The sequence below is a fragment of the Hyperoodon ampullatus genome (assembly GCF_949752795.1).
Source record: "Hyperoodon ampullatus genome assembly, chromosome: 4".
NCBI lineage: Eukaryota > Metazoa > Chordata > Mammalia > Artiodactyla > Ziphiidae > Hyperoodon > Hyperoodon ampullatus.
The window spans coordinates 124379027-124399205 of NC_136917.1; the positions used below are offsets into that span (position 1 = coordinate 124379027).

General features: G+C 35.0%; 1 protein-coding gene across 1 annotated transcript in view; it reads right to left on the bottom strand.

Annotated features, from left to right (window-relative positions):
* Nucleotides 1-20179, bottom strand: part of CWC27 (CWC27 spliceosome associated cyclophilin) — a gene marked incomplete at its 5' end in the record, with an annotated part of 209582 nt that overhangs the window by 153647 nt on the left and 35756 nt on the right. The gene's annotated exons all lie outside the window — the stretch shown is intronic.

Consider the following 20179-nt stretch of genomic DNA (forward strand, 5'->3'; position numbering starts at 1 on the left):
ACGTACACCCACAAATGGCCCACTGCAGACATGAGTATTAGTTTGTAATATTTGGTGGGTATGAAGTGGCAAGCACAAAAGCCATCCTTTTGCAACTTTTCCTGGGGTATGGAAAAACTTATTTTCTCATTTATGTAAACCAGTCCTGTAACTCAGATAAATACAACATTTTTAGAATACGAATATTACAGCAGCCTTGCTTTTCCTCAGCTAAACTTAGAGCATTCAATGATGGGCACATTTCTGGGCTCCACCTTCTGCAAACAAATTTAAAAGTACTGAAAAGCAACCAAAGCTTTACATCACAGAATAACAGATTTAGGAACGAAGACTGGAGAAACATTACAAACAGTACTGCTACCCTTTTGGGTGATTTAAACAGTAAGATTTATTGTCTCTTTCTAGTCTAAATTTTAAACCATGGATTTTGTCAAAGGTTAGTACTAACTCACATCAAATTAGGCTTGATGTGAATGGGCCAACTCACTCCTAACCACACACTAAAAGTAAGAAAATGATTTGTCTTTATTTTTTTTTAAAGGTCACATGTCTGGGACCACAGCAAACAGTATTATTATTAAAGGGAAAACTCCGTGTGGTTCCAAGAATAGCAAAAACATCTTCACAGAGGAAACTCTTGATTAGCAATTGAATGAAAGTAAAAACATAGAACATATCACACAATGCACTGCAAAGCCACAGCAAACAATCTGTGCTATTTGTGCCTCACTGTTTCAGATTCACCTCTTTTCTCTTTCCTGTCCATTGTCTTCTAGAACCACCAAGGAACATTAGATTACTTCAAAAGTGCAGGACTTAAAAACACTTTGAAACAAAGTGGTACCTCAGCAATATTCCAACTTCATTGTAAGCCATTAGCTGAAGGTTCACCAGATTCAATTATTGTAAATTGATAAGCAGAATATACTCTCAGTCAAATACCTTAAATGTGATAATTAAATAATTAATTTGAATATAGTACTCAAATATCTGTTAAACGGGACGTAGGATATAATTTATAAACTAGATTGCTTAATTCAAGAAGAAAATAATGAAGTAATTTCTGTCTGTCTATTTTATCTATCATCAAAATTAAGCTGGCAAGTTTTAAATTTTTGCTTGGGTTTGATTGTCCACATTTCAACAGTACCAAGAATTAAGACAGGCTCACAAAGAAACAAGAGATATAGAAGCAACATATATCAGGACAAAAAAACTCTTTTCTCCTTAGGCAAGAATACAGTGGTCTCTAAAAAAAAGCAACAGGATATACTGCATAGCACAGGGAATTATAGTCATTATCTTGTAATAACCTATAATAGAATATAACCTGCAAAAATACTGAATCACTATGCTGTATACTTGAAACTAATATAATATTATAAATCAACTATACTTCAATAAATAAATAAATAAATAAATAAATAATATGAAGATATCCTATAAAACAAATCAGCAGAGAAGTCTGATTAATTTTGCTAGAGGCTATAATTCCATAGACGTTTAGAAGAAAAGATAAATTATTGAAAGACACTGGGTCTTCCAAACAATGAAAAATATTAATATAAAATGTAAGTTATACCAAAAATTGAACCATCAATTCGTGGCAAACTATTCCTTCTAATAGAAATGAATCCGCATTACCTATATTTAGCAAGATAACATCATAGAGAAATATACAGCTATTTCCACTGCTAATTTACATAATGGAAAGTGGAAAAGTTTGCTGTTTCCAAATCCCAAGCCAAAACATATAATTATCTTTGCCAAACATTCAGCAATCTACAGAGTCTGAATGCATAAGATATCCATAGCCAGGATTACAACTGTTTTATAAACAGGCATGTAATGGGAAGGAGGAACACAGATTTAGCCTATAATCCTCTAAAAATGTGATTTAGACTTTTACTTTACATAGAAAATTATCATTCATTTATTTAGTAACTTTTTGAAAAGTAAATTTTCCAACTATAATATTGGAAGATGATTACTATTTAAAGACACAATGTTAATACGTACTGAAGAAGTTGAGTGGAAATACCCTATTGTTAGAAAAGTTTCTTCATTCTACTATCTATGTGCCTGAAAGAGTAGCTTTTTATTTATCAAAATAAATAAAATTACTTGTAAATCTAAAAACCATGTACATTTATTATAATGTTCTCCATTTCTGTTTTGTTAGTTCAGATTTTAAAAGAGTGTCTCTGTACTGTTTAGAGGGGGACATATGCAGGCTCCAGAAACCTTCAGTTGTTTTGGCTGGGGGAGCTAGGGGAACTCCCAGAATTGCAAATTCTTTTCCTGTTCTACAACTGAATCCAAGGACAATCTTTAGAAACAATTCTTGCTTCACCAAATATGAAGCCTGCTTTTGGAGATGGCTCAGGGGAAAGGATTAAGAGCTTAGGTGTACACAAGTCTTGAAGAAACAGCATAGTATAAGCATATGAATGGGAAACTTTTAGACCCTAGGTATACATATGTGTCCTTGGAGTTTAAAAAGAAACTTTAATTTCAATCAAAGCAAACAGCAGAAAATACAAGAAAGGACATACATCAGTAAAAATAAAGTTAAGATATAAATGCCTGGAAATCTCTCCACTTTCCTTTTGAATGTGTCTCTGTACTGAGCATTACCTTTTGGCCAGACTGAGAAGAGTGATTATCATCTAGTCTAACTTAGAGTGAAAGGCGTTTCATAGAACTCCATAAACCAAATTATAAACATGAGGTTAAAACAAAATATAAAATTATTCCAGACCTTTTGTAGGGTCCTAGCAAATTACATCAAAGTCCCCTCGGTTAAAAAAAAAAAAAGTTCCTTTTGTGTTATGATGTGTAGAAGAATAGTGAGATAGAACGAGGAAACATAATAGAGCTTTATAGAAGAGTTCACTTAAAGTTCGAATAAGAAAAGAACGGAGGTTTGTTTCTGGTTACAAACGTGACAGAAAAAAACTGTACTTATTACCCTTTTATGCAAACAGATGTAATTCAATAAATGTATAAATTTTTCAAAGAAATAATTTGGTTTTACTTTCTTTAGAATTTGAATATTAATGATACAGCATGACTTCCTTTAAAAAAAGGCAAGCAGCAAATTTTGAGGTTGCTTCCAAAAAAAAAAAAATTCAGTTGATTATCCCCCATCTCATGTTTAGTGATAACTAAACAAATTCACATAATTGTTATTTATTATTCTAACAGAATAATTTCATTTGATGTGATTGATCAATAGCATAAAGACTCCTGTTGGCCTCAAAAATATGGTTAAGCTAATTTTATATTCAATCAGAAGTTATGGCAAATATATTCAAAAAAGATAAGCAAACAATATCTTGTGTATTCTGGATAAATGATGAATTTAAATTAAGCAAAGACTAATTTTGACTATATTCAGAGACTCAACATTTTCCTCACACTGTGGCAAAGATGATAATTAGCCTCAGTACAAAGCTCTGGGTGAAGGCCATAGGAAAGAAAGAATCAAAACTTTGATGTTGTCACAGAGCTAACAACTTTCAAATATATCCAAGTTGTGAAGAACGTATGAACTGAAAGCAAAAGCCTACAGAAAGCAATACAAATGGTTGTTTAACTTCAGGACTAGACAAGTTGTGCTATCATTTAACACTGAAGGCCTAAACAATTCACCAACCCCTTTAACGCCACTGAAAATACCTCTTAAGGCCACTTAAATTGCAGAAGGAATCATCTCAAAAGCACACATTGATCAACTGATAAATAAGAAAATCCACTTATAGCACATAGATGGAAGCATTTACTCCTCCATTACTGCCTTTGAAGGAATTCAAAGTATACTCTTCAAACTGAAGTAGTGTAAACAAAATATACAAAGAACTGTCTCTGAGCATCTTCAGAACTAAAATGTGTCATCTATTTGGTTTGGTTTAAGTATGAGCTGATTTGAAAGCAGCGAGGTGAACCTGGAGTTTCCAAATATCCAGAATTAAAGGAATACATACATAAATCTGTATAGTACAAAATACTAATTTGCAAACACATAGGCTTACTCTATGCCAAGTAGTATTCTAAGAGCTTTATATATATTAACTTATACCCTCCAACAAATCTTATGATGCAGTACTATTATAAGCTCACTTCACAAATAAAGCTGAAGTAATTACTTGCTCTAGATCTCTAGATCTCATAGCTAGGTAGAACTACATATGCAATTGTCAAAGTATGGTTCGTAAGCTCTGGAAAACCCATTTCAAAAGAGTCCACAACCTCAAAACTATTTTAGTAATAATATTAAGATGTGATTTTTCTCTTTTCAATGTTTTGACATTTGCACTCATGGTGCAAAAGCAACTATAGGTAAAACTGCTGGAACCGTAACATGAATCAAGGCAGTGGCAGCACACTGTGCTAGAAGTCATTGTACTTGTCACTGCCGGGCACTCACAGTAAAGAAAAAAAATTTTTAAACAGTTCCACTTATGAATATCCTTGATGAAACAGTAAAAATTATTAATTTTATGAAACTCCAACCCTTGAGCACAATATTTTATGTGATGAAACTGAAGTATGTATAAAGCACTTTCACTACATTAAGAAGTAGAGTTGTTTTGAGGAAAAACAACAAATGACGTGCAATCATTTGAATTGTGAGCTAAAACACTCAGGTGTTTTTTTGTTTGTTTGGTTTTTATAATACACCACTTTTATTTGAACAAACAACTGACAAACTGGTTATTCTGATCTGGGAAAAAAGTGATCTTCTCACTTCAAGGATAATGATTGAAAATGACAAATTTGTTGACAATGATAAAATATGAGTTTTCAAGGAAAAGAAACTGAATTTTAGAAAACTCAGAACCACACTACGACTACTCTGGGAGACTCTGGTGATCAGTGATGATATTAATGAATGTATTCCTTTTTTAATTGTATGCCAAACTGTATCAACATTTTGTAGATCTGCGTAACGCAGTGGATCAATACTTTCCAAATGGCCAATGCATAATATTACAAAATCATGCATGGGTAAAAGATCCATATAAAGTGCAAGAAAAACCAATGGATTTTAATGTATAACAGATTATGAAGGGCTTATTGGTTTCATATTGCATTTAACCTGTAAGAAATTAGTACTTGTTGAGTCTTGGTGTATTATCAAAGAAGAATAACCATAATTAACTGAAAAGGCTATTAAATACTCGTCTCTCCTCAAAGTACATATCTGTGTAAGAACATATTTTCCTCCTATAATTTAAACAAAACAACACAGTACAGGCAACAGACTGAATGAAGAAGCAGATATGGGAATCCAAATGACTTCTATTGAGCCAGTCATTAAACAGATTTGCAAAAATGTAAAACAATTCCACTTTTCTAACTAAATGGTTTTTATTTAGGGAAAAGGGTTATTTTTTTCTAACATATGTGTTATTTATGTTAAAATATAATGAAGTTTATTATTGCTATTTTAAATTTATATTAATAAATATTTTTTTAAATTTCTCTGTATTAATTTCTAGTAAGGTAAATACTGATAGATACAACCTCCCAAAAAGAAAGCTCTTTGGGGTCCTCAATACTTTTTTAAGCATATAAAGGATTCTGAGACCAAAAAGTTGAGAACTGCTGCACAAAGCTATACTATCACTCTTCTATACAAGTGAGTGTGTGTGTATCCATGCACACATTGGGGGATGGAGGGAAAACAATAGCCCTTGGCTGCTTCTATATTCACTACTAAACTTCTGGAGCTTTGTTTTGCTTGTGAAGTAGGATTCTCTACTTGCCTACTGGGAAGAGAATGTACTGACCACAAACATGAAGATAATCTTGGCAACTATAATTCTATAACTCAAGAAACTATTGTTAAGCATTAAAAAAAAGTAGTATTCTGACTAAGCAGAATGTAGTAATAGTAGCTTAGAAAGCTACGAGGGTCAAATGACCAGCAAACCTATGTGAGCACTCCTGAATATCTGAAGAACACAAAATTAAATGTGTGATTCACAAACAGGCCATATTCATAATGTAAGGCAAACACTTATACAAGCAAAACATAATGTAATATACCACATGTTCAAATCCTATCTGTCTTTGAAGATCCAGCTGAGATATAAGCTTCTTAAAATATGCCCTAAACACACAGCAGAGGCTCAACAGATGTAAACAAAAAATAGATGAATAAACTGATTAAAATGATTCTCCTTCCTCAGACCTGCCATTGAAATTATTGTCAGGATATCTTCAGCAATGATGTATGTTGGCCTTATGTGTAGTTCTAATGGCATTTCATAGATTTTTACACATACACACTCTTTTGTATATGTATACAAATAAAGTTACATATTTATCTCTTGATCCTTGTGGCATTTCAATACATCCCAAATTTCGCAAATTGAGGAAAACCAATTATAAGTTACAACTTCTTTCTATAGGAAAATTTTCTTCAATTCTAAATAAAACAAATAAAATTGCAAATATGATCCATTTATGAGTCAGTAAGCACCCTGATGTTGAGCCAATAATTCTAAAGTTGGAAACTGACTGAATTTCCTGGACCCAACAAATAACCTAACAGAAAAAGAATGAAACATATGAGTCATAAAAGGTTAAAAAGGTGAGGCAACTCTTTAGAAAACCCAAATCAAGAAAAATCATTTTATAAGTCACATTAACAGCTTAATTATTCTTTTCTAATCAAATTTATCTTAAATAAACATAAAAATACTGAAAATCACACTTTCATTTTGCACAATCACTGGGATTATCATTTGCATAATCATAGATTCAATATTCACTCATTCTTTAACGATGGGTGAATATTTATCATATACCAGATGGCCATTGGTAGAAGCTGTGACTAGTTCTTTAGGTGGCTTCCTGGCCTTTTGCTTGCTTGTATCCTTTTAATAACTATTTAGTGAGTGGAGGAAAAATAATGTGAACTTAATAGCTGCTTCCAGAAATTAACATGTTGCTGTAGACTGGTGAGTTGTTTAGAAGCTTTCGGAGGGAAGTACATGAAAAAGTATGTCAGATTCACATTCAAACTCAGTGGGACTACCTAGTTTTATCTGTTAAATGAGGAAACAGAATGACAGTTGGTGTGGATCTTCCAGCTTTAAACTTACATAATTCTATTTAGGTGCTGTGAACATCTGGCATAGAAAGATTAAGTGAGACAGGAGATTATATGCTACTTAGTAGGAAAACAAAAGTAGTATAAATGACTCATCCTAGCTATTTAAAAAAAACATATGATACATTATTCATGTTTTCTTAAATTAAGAAACTAAATAGTAAAATCAATAGTATTCAGAAAGAATCACCTGAAAGATTCTGAAAATATATTAGAGAATATCATTATAAGTACAAAGTTTCTTGAAAACAAAAAGAAAATATTATGACTGATGTAATTTTAATAACTGATTTACTAAATGCCTACCAGCTGATTTACCAACCAATGCCTTACGAACTCATCTCATCATATAACCATCTGGTAAAATAGGTATTTTTATTCCTATTTTAAAATAAAGAAACTGAGGCTGAGACAGATTAAATAATTCATCCAAAGACACTAAGCTAAATAATGGCACTACTGGTATTCCAACCTGGGTCTGGACTACAAAGCAATACTCTTTTTCTGACTACAAAGCAATACTCTTTCTACTATAACAACATAATGCATTTTGATTCCTACAAATGAGTCTCTTTTTTTATAGTCAAGTTTTAATTGTTAGTGGTAATGGGAAAAGGAACAACATGGAAAAACAAATCCCACACAAGCATGGTATAACAGTTTATGACATGGAATAAATTCCAGTAAAATGAGTTCTGGGGCAAGGTGAGATTCTAGATCAGATGGCTTCTTAGGCCCTTTCCAAGTCTCAAATTTAAGCAGTATTCTCAATTCACTGAAGCTTAAACAGGTTATCTAATCCATTTTCCCACTCATTACATAAATTTATAATTTATATACATGAATTGGAGATTAATCACAAATAATAAGTATATAATTGAAAGGAATAATACTGGGAATCTGTTAAGAAAAGGATCCAAAGACTTGCTTTCTTTTGACTTTCTATTTTCTTTCATTGAGTTTGTTTAAAAGAAAAATACTGAAAACTCAAAAGGTCATTTTAACCCTGGCTAATAATGCTTTCTTAAAGATGGGAAAAACCTGCTCCAAAGAAGAATATACTGATTTGAGTTTTGATTTCCACGTACTTTTTCTGTTCTTAGGGTGAGAGAACAAAATTGCCACACACACACACACACACACACACACACATACACACACACATACACATACACACACACACACACACAAAATGATCTGAAGAAAATTAAGTAGGACAAGTCCAAGAAAATTTACGAATTAAAAATTTATTCTTGGATAATCAAGAGGAAACAGAAAGATTTCAAAGTATTATACAAGATAAAACTGAAAGGAAAGACATGAAGCTAACAGTTGTCTTACATTTTGACCTACTGCAAATAATCTAGTAGTAAGAAACAAAGTTAAAATAACTATTAACTTATTAATTGAAATAACTAATGAAGTAGAAAGTCAGAACTTACTACTCAGTCTTTTAGTTTTTGAGAAATAGGATAATTTCCAAAAATCTGATCAGTCAAAGAAATTTATAAGCTAACAGGTATAATTTAAACATTAAAATGCAAGTCTAAGGTGCCATCAAAAATATTGGGGTCATTTATAGAAAAGTCCAAAAAACCACAGCAGGATACATATTTGTTTCAAGTTCACATGGAACATGCAGCAAGATAAGCCATATCCTGGGCTAAAAAACAAGTCTTAATACATGTAAAATAACTGTAATCTTACAGAATATGTCCTCTGACCACAAGGAAATCAATTTAGACATCAGTAACAGAAAAATATCTGGAAAATTCCCACATATTTGGAAAATAAACAGCACACTTCTAAATGACCCACAGGTCAAAAAAGAAGCCACAAGGGAAATTAGGAAGCATTAGAACTGAATGAAATTGAAAACACAATTGTATCAGTCCAGGTTTAACCAGAGAAACAGAACTCAAAGAATTTCTTCTTCAGGAAGGCCTCAGCTCTGCTCCTCAGCCTTTCAACTGATTGAATTAGACCCCTAGATTATCTTGGATAACCTCCTTTACTTTAAGTCACTGATTATGGACTTTAATCATATCTATAGAATACCTTCAAGACAGCAGAAGCAAGAGGAATTACAATCCTGCATCCTGTGGAATGAAAACCACATTAACAGAAAGATAGACAAAGTAAAAAGGCAGAGGACTAGGTACCAGATGAAGGAACAAGATAAAATCCAGAAAAACAACTAAATGAAGTGGAGATAGGCAACCTTCCAGAAAAAGAATTCAGAATAATGATAGGGAAGATGATCCAGGACCTTGGAAAAAGAATAGAGGCAAAGATGGTAGAAGATGCAAGAAATGTTTTAAAAAGACCTAAAAGGGGCTTCCCTGGTGGCACAGTGGTTGAGAGTCCGCCTGCCGATGCAGGGGACATGGGTTCATGCCCCGGTCTGGGAAGATCCCACATGCCGCAGAGCGGCTAGGCCTGTGAACCATGGCTGCTAAGCCTGCGCATCCGGAGCCTGTGCTCTGCAACGGGAGAGGCCACAACAGTGAGAGGCCCGCGTACTGGAAAAAAAAAAAAAAAAAAAAAAAAGACCTAGAAGAACTAAAGAACAAACACCTAGAAGAATTAAAGAACAAACAGAGAGAGATGAACAATACAATAACTGAATTGAAAAATACTCTAGAAGGAATCAATAGCAGAATAACGAAGGCAGAAGAACAGATAAGTGACCTGGAAGACAAAATGGTGGAATTCACTGCCACAGAACAGAATAAAGAAAAAAGAAGGAAAAGAAATGAAGACAGCCTAAGAGACATCTGGGACAACATTAAACACACCAACATTCCCATTATAGGGGTCACAGAAGGAGAAGAGAGAGAGAAAGGACCTGAGAAAACATTTGAAGAGATTATAGTCGAAAAGGTCCTAAACAATGGAAAGGAAATATCCACCCAAGTCCAGGAAGTGCATAGAGTTCCAGGCAGGATAAACCCAAGGAGAAACATACCGAGACACACAGTAATCAAACTGACAAAAATTAAAAACAAAGAAAAATTATTAAAAGCAACAAGGGAAAAATGACAAATAACATACAACGGAACCCCCATAAGGTTAACAGCTGATTTCTCAGCAGAAATTCTACAAGACAGAAGGGAGTGGCATGATATATTTTAAGTGATGAAAGGGAAGAAACGACAACCAAGATTACTCTACCTGGCAAGGATCTCGTTCAGATTCGACAGAGAAATCAAAAGCTTTACAGACAAGCAAAAGCTAAGAGAATTCAGCACCACAAAACTAGCTCTACAACAAATGCTAAAGGAACTTCTCTAAGTGGGAAACACAAGAGAAGAAAACGACCTACAAAACCAACCCAAAACAATTAAGAAAATGGTAATAGGAACATACATATTGATAATTACCTTAAATGTGAATAGATTAAATGTTCCAACCAAAAGACACAGGCTCCCTGAATGGATACAAAAACAAGGCCCATATATATGCTGTCAACAAGAGACCCACTTCAGACCTAGGGACACATACAGACTGAAAGTAAGGGGATAGAAAAAAATATTCCATGAAAATGGAAATCAAAAGAAAGCAGGAGTAGCAATAGTCATATCAGTTAAAATAGACTTTAAAATAAAGAATGTTACAAGAGACAAGGAAGGACACTACATAATGATCAAGGGATCAATCCAAGAAGAAGATATAACAATTATAAATATATATGCACCCAACATAGGAGCACCTCAATACATAAGGCAAATGCTAACAGCTATAAAGAGGAAATCGACAGTTACACAATAATAGTGTGGGACTTTAATACCTCACTTACACCAATGGACAGATCATCCAGACAGAAAATAAATAAGGAAACAGAAGCTTTAAATGACACAATAGACCAGATAGATTTAATTGATACTTATAGGACATTCCATTCAAAAAAAGCAGATTACACTTTCTTCTCAAGTGCACACAGAACATTCTCCAGGATAGATCACATCTTGGGTCACAAATCAAACCTCAGTAAATTTAATAAAATTGAAATCATACCAAGCATCTTCTCTGACCACAACACTATGAGATTAGAAATAAATAACAGGGAAAAAAACCACAAACACATGGAAGCTAAACAATATGTTACTAAATAACTAGGAGATCACTGAAGAAATCAAAGAGGAAATCAAAAAATACCTAGAGACAAATGACAATGAAAACAGATTGATGCAAAACTTATGGGATGCAGCAAAAGCAGTTCTAAGAGGGACGTTTATAGCAATACAATCCTACCTCAAGAAACAAGAAAAATCTCAAATAAACAATCTAACCTTACACCTAAAGGAACTAGAGAAAGAAGAACAAACAAAACCCAAAGTTAGTAGAAGTAAAGAAATCATAAAGATCAGATGGAAATAAATGAAAGAGAAACAAAGAAAACAATAGCAAAGATCAATACAACTAAAGACTGGTTCATTGAGAAGATAAACAAAATTGATAAGGCATTAGCCAGACTCATCAAGAAAATGAGGGAGAGGACTCAAATCAAAAAAATTAGAAATGAAAAAGGAGAAGTTACAACGGACACCACAGAAACACAAAGCATTCTAAGAGACTACCACAAGCAACTGTATGCCAATAAAATGGACAATCTGGAAGAAATGGACAAATTCTTAGAAAGGTATAACCTTCCAAGACTGAACCAGGAAGAAATAGAAAATATGAACAGACCAATAACAAGTAATGAAATTGAAACTGTGATTAAAAATCTTCCAACAGGGCTTCCCTGGTGGTGCAGTGGTTGAGAGTATGCCTGCCGGTGCAGAGGACACGGGTTCGTGCCCCGGTCTGGGAAGATCCCACATGCCGTGGAGTGGCTGGGCCCATGAACCATGGCCGCTGAGCCTGCGCATCCGGAGCCTGTGCTCCGCAACGGGAGAATACACAACAGTGAGAGGTCCATGTACCACAAAAAAAAAAAAAAAAAAATCTTCCAACAAACAGAAGTCCAGGGCCAGATGGCTTCACAAGTGAATGCTATCAAACATTTAGATAAGAGCTAACACCCATCCTTCTCAAACTCTTCCAAAAAATTGCAGAGGAAGGAACACTACCCAACTCATTCTACAAGGCCACTATCACCCTGACAGCAAAACAAGACAAAGATACTATAGAGAAAATTACAGACCAATATCACTGATGAATATAGAGGCAAAAATCCTCAACAAAACAGCAAACAGCATCCAACAACACATTAAAAAGATCATACACCATGATTAATTGGGATTTATCCCAGGGATGCAAGGATTCTTCAATATACGCAAATCAATCAATGTGATACACCATATTAACAAACTGAAGAATAAAAACCATATGATCATCTCAATAGATGCAGCAAAAGCTCTTCACAAAATTCAATATCCATTTATGATAAAAACTCTCCAGAAAGTGGGCATAGAGGGAACCTACCTCAACATAATAAAGGCCATATATGACAAACCCACAGTAAACATCCTTCTTAATGGTGGAAAACTGAAAGCATTTCCTCTCAGATCAGGAACGAGACAAGGATGTCCACTCTCACCACTATTATTCAACATAGTTTTGGAAGTCCTGCCACGGCAATCAGAGAAGAAAAAGAAATAAAAGGAATACAAATTGGAAAAGAAGAAGTAAAACTGTTACTGTTCGCAGATGACATGATACCATACATAGATAATCCTAAAGATGCTACCAGCAACCTACTAGAGCTAATCAATGAATATAGTAAGGTTGCAGGATACAAAATTAATGCACAGAAATCTCTTGCATTCATATACACTAACAACTAAAGATCAGAAAGAGAAATTAAGGGAACAATCCCATTCACCACTGCAACAAAAAGAATAAAATACCTAGGAATAACCCTACCTAAGGAGGTAAAAGACCTGTACTCAGAAAACTGTAAGACACTGATGAAAGAAATCAAAGATGACACAGACAGATGGAGAGATATACCATGTTCTTGGACTGGAAGTATCAGTATTGTGAAAATGACTATACTACCCAAAACAATCTACAGATTCAATGCAATCCCTATCAAATTACCAATGGCATTTTTTACAGAACTAGAACAAAAAAATCTTAAAATTTGTATGGAGACACAAAAGATCCAGAATAGCCAAAGCAATCTTGAGAAAAAAAAAAAAAAAAGCAGCTGGAGGAAGCAGACTCCCTGACTTCAGACTATACTACAAACGTACAGTAATCAAGACAATACGGTACTGGCACAAAAACAGAAACAGAGATCAATGGAACAGGATAGAAAGCCCAGAGATAAACCCACACACCTATGGTCAACTAATCTATGACAAAGGAGGCAAGGATATACAATGGATAAAAGACAGTCTTTTCAATAAGTTGTTCTGGGAAAATTGGACAGCTACATGTAAAAGAATGAAATTAGAACACTCCCTAACACCATACACAAAAATAAACTCAAAATGGATTAGAGACCTATATGTAAGACCGGACACTATAAAACTCTTAGAGGAAAACATAGGAAGAACACTCTTTGACATAAATCACAGCAAGATCTTTTTTGACCCACCTACTAGTGATATGGAAATAAAAACAAAAATAAACAAATGGGACCTAATGAAAGTTAAAAGCTTTTGCACAGCAAAGGAAGCTATAAACAAGATGAAAAGACAACCCTCAGAATGGGAGAAAATATTTGCAAATGAATCAACGGAGAAAGGATTATCTCCAAAATATAAAAACAGATCATGTAGCTCAGTATCAAAAAAACAAACAATCAAAAAATGGGCAGAAGACCTAAATAGACATTTCTCCAAAGAAGACATACAGAGGGCCAAGAGGCACATGAAAAGCTGCTCAACATCACTAATTATTAGAGAAATGCTAACCAAAACTACAGTGAGGTATTACCTCACACTGGTTAGAATGGGCATCACCACAAAATCTACAAACAACAAATGCTGGAGAGGGTGTGGAGAAAAGGGAACCCTCTTGCTCTGTTGGTGGGAATGTAAATTGATACAGCCACTATGGAGAACAGATGGAGGTTCTTTTAAAAACTAAAAATAGATTACCATATGACCCAGCAATCCCACTACTGGGTGTATACCCAGAGAAAACCATAATTCAAAAAGACACATGCACCCCAATGTTCATTGTGGCAGTATTTACAGTTCATGGAAACAACCTAAATGTCCATTGACAGATGAATGGGTAAAGAAGATATGGTACATATATACCATGGAATATTACTCAGCCATAAAAAGGAATGAAATTGGGTCATTTGTAGAGATGTGAATGGACCTACAGACTGTCATACCAAATGAAGTAAGTCAGAAAGAGAAAAACAGATACTGTATATTATCGCATCTGTGTGGAATCTAGAAAAATGGTACAGATGAACCAGTTTGCAAGGCAGAAATAGAGACACAGATGTAGATAACAAACGTATGGACACCAAGGGGGGAAAGCGGGGGGTGGTGGTGGTGGTGTGATGAGTTGGGAGATTGGGATTGACATATATACACTAATATGTATAAAATAGATAACTAATGAGAACCTGCTGTATAAAAAATAAAACAAAATTCAAAAGAATACCTTCATAGCAACACCAATATTACTGTTTGAATAAACATCTAGGGTCTATAGCCTAGCCAAGTTGATAGCTGATGAAACTGGCTGCCATAACATGTTAAAATTGGTAAGATGAAGATAAAGCAGTGGTTAGAGGGAAATTTAGAGCTTTAAGCGCTTATATTAGAAAAGAAATTCCAAAATCAACTATCTAAGCTTCCAGAATAAGAAGTGAAAAAAACAACAACAAAGAACAGAAAAGAAGAGGAAAAAGAAGAAGAGAAGAATGAGGAGATTAAATGGAAAGTAAGTAGAAAGAAGGAAGCTGGAGGACTACTTGATTTTAAGACTATTATATATTATAGATCATGTAAATAGATATCTCAAAGACTTTTAATGACATATGTTGTGCCAATTTGGAAAATTCTCAGCTCCAACTTCTCCTTGCTTACCATACTCCAGATACAACGTTCATAGAAGTTGAAAGCTGGATGTACCCTTAAAGGTAGAAGGCAGTTCAATCCCTTCGTTTTCAAGAAAAGAAAACCCAAGGTGAAACAGCTGGGAAAAAGTTGTGCAAGGACTAGCATGCTGGTTTCCAAGACCCTTTCCCAGAGCTCTTCCCACTGCAATATACTGTCTCCTAGTTGCCTTACATGTCACTGGGAAAACATATCACCATACCTATCTGCTTATTTTCTTTCACTTCTTAAATTTATCCACAGGCCAGCACATAAAGCACCTCTATGTGAATTCCCTCTGGGAAACCCACTAGGAAATAAACACCTTTTCTCAGCTGAAAGATTAGAAAAAGGCACCCAATTTCTTGGGGCTGATGTGGCCCCTCACCAGTACACAAGGCTTTGAGTGGAGCTCTAGCTAGATTTCAGCCCATGCTCACACTCCATGGCTGAGCCCCCTTTTTCAGGTTACAATGGGCACAACTGTCTTCAGCAGCCCTGCTTGTCAATTATTTGCTATGTTGTCAAATGCACAAAACCAAGTAATGTCACTCCATAAAAATACTCTCTTCATAAATGAGTCTAATGTATATAAAAACAAACTTTAAAAGCAACATCTTAAAACTCTTAAGCTGTATATTAAAACTCTTGGCATACTAAAGTACTAATATTATAAATATTCAAGGAGAACCTCAATGTTAAGAGTAGACAGAAAAAGTTTATTACCAATACTTCATTTTAAAAAGTGACATTTTATGTTTGTGTTGTTTAGTAAGATTTGAAGTGTTTCTGTAAGTGCTGTATTAAAAAATCACATAGAAGGAAAAAATAAAGCAACATGTTTTCCTAAGCAATAAATGTCATCGCTGAATTTTCAGCAAGGACGTTTATCATCCTAAAATAAAACAGCTGCATACACTAGCTAAAGTTAGAATTTTATCTTTTAAATTTGTTTCCTTAAGTGAACATGCCCATAATCACATTTGTAGACACATGCTATTTTTGTTTTATGAAGTTGTCATTAAGTTTTTATTATAAACAGGATGTTCTCAAAAATAATACTTCCATTTTTTTATAAACATTCAAAATGAAACAAATGAAAGAAAAAATAGTAATTAACAATTTCAGTAAAATGCATTACCTTAGAAGAAGATTTCTTTTACTAGCAAAGTTACTCCTACAATCTACTTACTCCAGTTTAGGTTCTGGCTATTGGCAATATAAACCTGCCTTAAAACACACCTTCAGGAAAACTAAATAACCTCATCTGACTTAATATTTTACTTGAGATTTCCTATGTATTTAGAGTACTCAGTCTGTCTACGCCATTTGGTACTTTTTAATGTATTACTTTCTTAAGTAATTTCATGTGCTCGTGGTTTACAGAGCATGATTTAGGCATTAATCACATCTGATGCAGACAGAGTACATTCTCTGTAGCTAACAGAGGGATGTGGGAGGTCAGATAACCAGGATGTTTATGAAGAACAGCAGTGATTCATTTTCTTTCTAGGTAGGCTTGGCTTGTCTCTCTACCTTGTTCCCATGGATTGGGTTCATCTCTTCTACTTTGTTGGTGTCATACCCCTTAGATATATACATCCCCTTAAATACTACTATGGCTGCCATATATGCTTAATAATTATTGTCAATTACCTGACAAATTAATTTTTCATTTTATTTTAAAATATGCCGTGGTTGGAAGGAGTAACAGAATGTGAGCTGCCCTACGGTTGTTAAAGAGAGGGTTGGATTGTGAGGTAGCAAAGGCACTTTAAACTCTATAATCATGGGCCATCAATGGCATCATGTTTTAAAGGTTGTCTCACATGCATTATTTCATTTGATCTGACCACAATCCTATTGATAGGGAGGACAGGTATTAATCACATTTTACAGATGAGGAAACAGATTCAGAAATGGTGACTTGTTCATACCTTATTTAGAGTAAACAATGCTGGGATCATACTCAGTCTTTATAGATCACAGTTGTCATTAAATTTGAGTAACTTGCATTATACAAATAAAATTTTTAGCATAGTACTACAGATAAATTTGTTTTTATCTTGCCATTAGGTAGATTCATTTCTCTCCTTAAACTACCACCTCATTTACTATAGGCATTCATTTTCAAATGATAAAAAGGAAAATAAACATAACTACCTGCTATAGTAATCTCACCAAACCCTCCTACCCGTACTGGTCCTTTCCAAAAATGTAGAAATCCAATATTCACCCAACCTTGAATCTTTCAAACTGACTTAACTCTAGTTGAAGAAAAGAAGTTGATCTATGTTTATTTGTACACTTGAATTAACACAAAAATCAAGCAAAATGAGTTATATTTCCACTTTACTATCCTGGAAGGTACCTCAGGATCTGGTCCCAAACTATCTTTCCAGCTTTATTTCCAACTATATCCTCTCCTCTGGTCACAACAGATTGTTCCTCAAATACACTCTGTACTTTTCTCAGTTTCCTCTACTGGAAATACCCTTTCCCACCCATTTCCTCTTATTCAAACTCTAGCCCTTCTTCAGGGACTGGTATTAATGCTATCTACTTTGCATACATGCAGACTTCCTGATCCCTAAAGTCAAAATTAATCCCTCCCTCCTCCATGAAGTTACTGTACTTTCTCTGAACCTCTGTTTCATATTGAGTTCATCCTGTTCTGTAGTTCATGGCTATATATCTCCCTCAGCTGAAAGCTTTTTTGTGGCAAGGGAGTATCGTTCTTTATCTTTATATCTGCCACATGCATACTGTAGATGTTTGAAAAAATGTTTACTGAATGCAAATTACCTAGCAAACAGAACACAGTCTTAGTTCAGGCTTTCGTACCTTATCTGGACTTGGACTAGTAAAGCAGTCTCCTGGTCAGTTTCCTCAACCTCTAGTTTTGGCTCCCTCTCCAGTTTATTTTCCACATTGCTAACACAGTGATCCTTCTAAGTCAAAAACCTGATCGTGTCCCTTTCCAATTTTGCTTTATATTGTTCTCCACCATCTAAAGGAGAGTCCAGTTTCTAAATATGCCATACCTAGCCCATCTTGATCTGGCCCTAGTCTACTTCTCTAATACTTTGTACCATTAATTCATGCAGATGGGCATCCATGTTTACTCAAGTTCCCACAGTTATCAGGATATCAAACTCTCACCTATCCGCTTGCATGAACATCTGCATCCTTGGTCCACCATTCTACTAATAGCTCATTCTTTGTGCCTCATCTCAGGGGAGGTATAATATGGCAGTTGAGTCAAACATACCTGTATTTAAATCCTAGATTGTCCATTACTTGGAGAGTAGTTCTGAGTAAGTTAAATTTTGCAAATACAATTGAGGGAAGATTGGAAAGCTCTCTAGCTTCACCATTCTTCCCCTGCTCTCTTCGCAATACCACTCTGATCTAGTGGTTGGGTGGACAACTTCAACATTTTGTGTAAACTACAAAAATAAGAGCCAGCATTAGAATCTAAGCTCTAGGTTCCCTGTCAGTAGAAGTAATTAATTAAAGTTCCAGATTTAAAAACAAATTAGCTGTAATCTTTGTTTTCTTCTAGCTCCTTATTCAATATATACTAAAATGTGAAGTAACAATGCAGAGAAATTTTTTGTTGTTGTTGTTGTTTTTTGTGGTACGCGGGCCTCTCACTGTTGTGGCTTTTCCCATTGCGGAGCACAGGCTCTGGGCGTGCAGGCTCAGCGGCCATGGCTCATGGGACCAGCCACTCTGCGGCATGTGGGATCTTCTGGGACCGGGGCACGAACCCGCATGCCCTGCATTGGCAGGTGGGCTCTCAACCACTGCGCCACCAGGGAAGCCCCAGATAAATTTTTAAATACTTTTTTGCTTATAATAGTTGTCTATCTCACCAAGGATATATGTATAGCATATTTTCATATATTGGTGCCTCATACATCTTTGGTGAAATCTGTTCAGATCTTTTGTCCGTTTCTTAAATTGCTTTGTTTGTTTTCTTATTGTTGAGTTTGAAGACTTCTTTATATATTCTGGATACAAGTCTTTTATCAGATATGTGATTTGCAAATATTGCTTCCCAGTCTGTGGCTTGTCTTTTCATCCCCTTAATAGTATTTTCTGCAGAGCCAAAGTTTTTTTGATTTTTGGGTTTTTTTGCAGTACGCGGGCCTCTCACTGTTGTGGCCTCTCCCGTTGCGGAGCACAGGCTCCGGATGCGCAGGCTCAGTGGCCATGGCTCATGGGCCCAGCCACTCCGCAGCATGTGGGACCTTCCCGGACCGGGGCACAAACCCGCGTCCCCTGCATCGGCAGGCGGACTCTCCAACCACTGCGCCACCAGGGAAGCCCAGTGCCAAAGTTTTTAAATCTGTCAGTGTACTTCATGTTTTTTGTGTCTAAAAACTCATTATCAAACCCAAGTTCATATGGATTTTTCTCCTATGGTTTCTTTTAGAAGCTTAGAAGTTTTACATTTAGATCTTTGATTCATTTTGAGTTAATTTTTATTTAAATGTGAGGTATGTGTCAAGGTTCATTTCTGGGGCACATAGAACTCTATTCTAGTACCATTTGTTGAAAAGACTAGCATTTCTCAATCAAATTGTCTTTGCACTTTTGTCAAAAATCAGTTGACTATATTTGTGTGAATCTATTTCAGGGCTCTGTATTCTGTTCCATCAATCTGTCTCTCTAGCCATCTATTATGTTTTCCTCTTTAAGATTTAATAGGTATGTAATGCTCTAGATTTGGCAAACAGCATATACTTAAGTACCCCTTCTAGTTCAAGGTATCATAGCTCTATATATGAATTTCTTTCTGTCAAAAGAATCGAAAATGGAACTCTAACAACAATGAAAAAAAGTTACCTTAAGCAGAAGTTGACTAATGTGAAGCAGAAAAAGAATGCTGTAGCATGCAATAATATACTAAGGCTGGGCAATTGCTCTGCCTAGAAACTGGGAGTTTTTCAACCTTAAAGAGCCCAGATGAGGTAAATCCCTTTGGCATAATCTATTTCCATATCAGATTTATAGCTTTATTGCTTTTTAATTG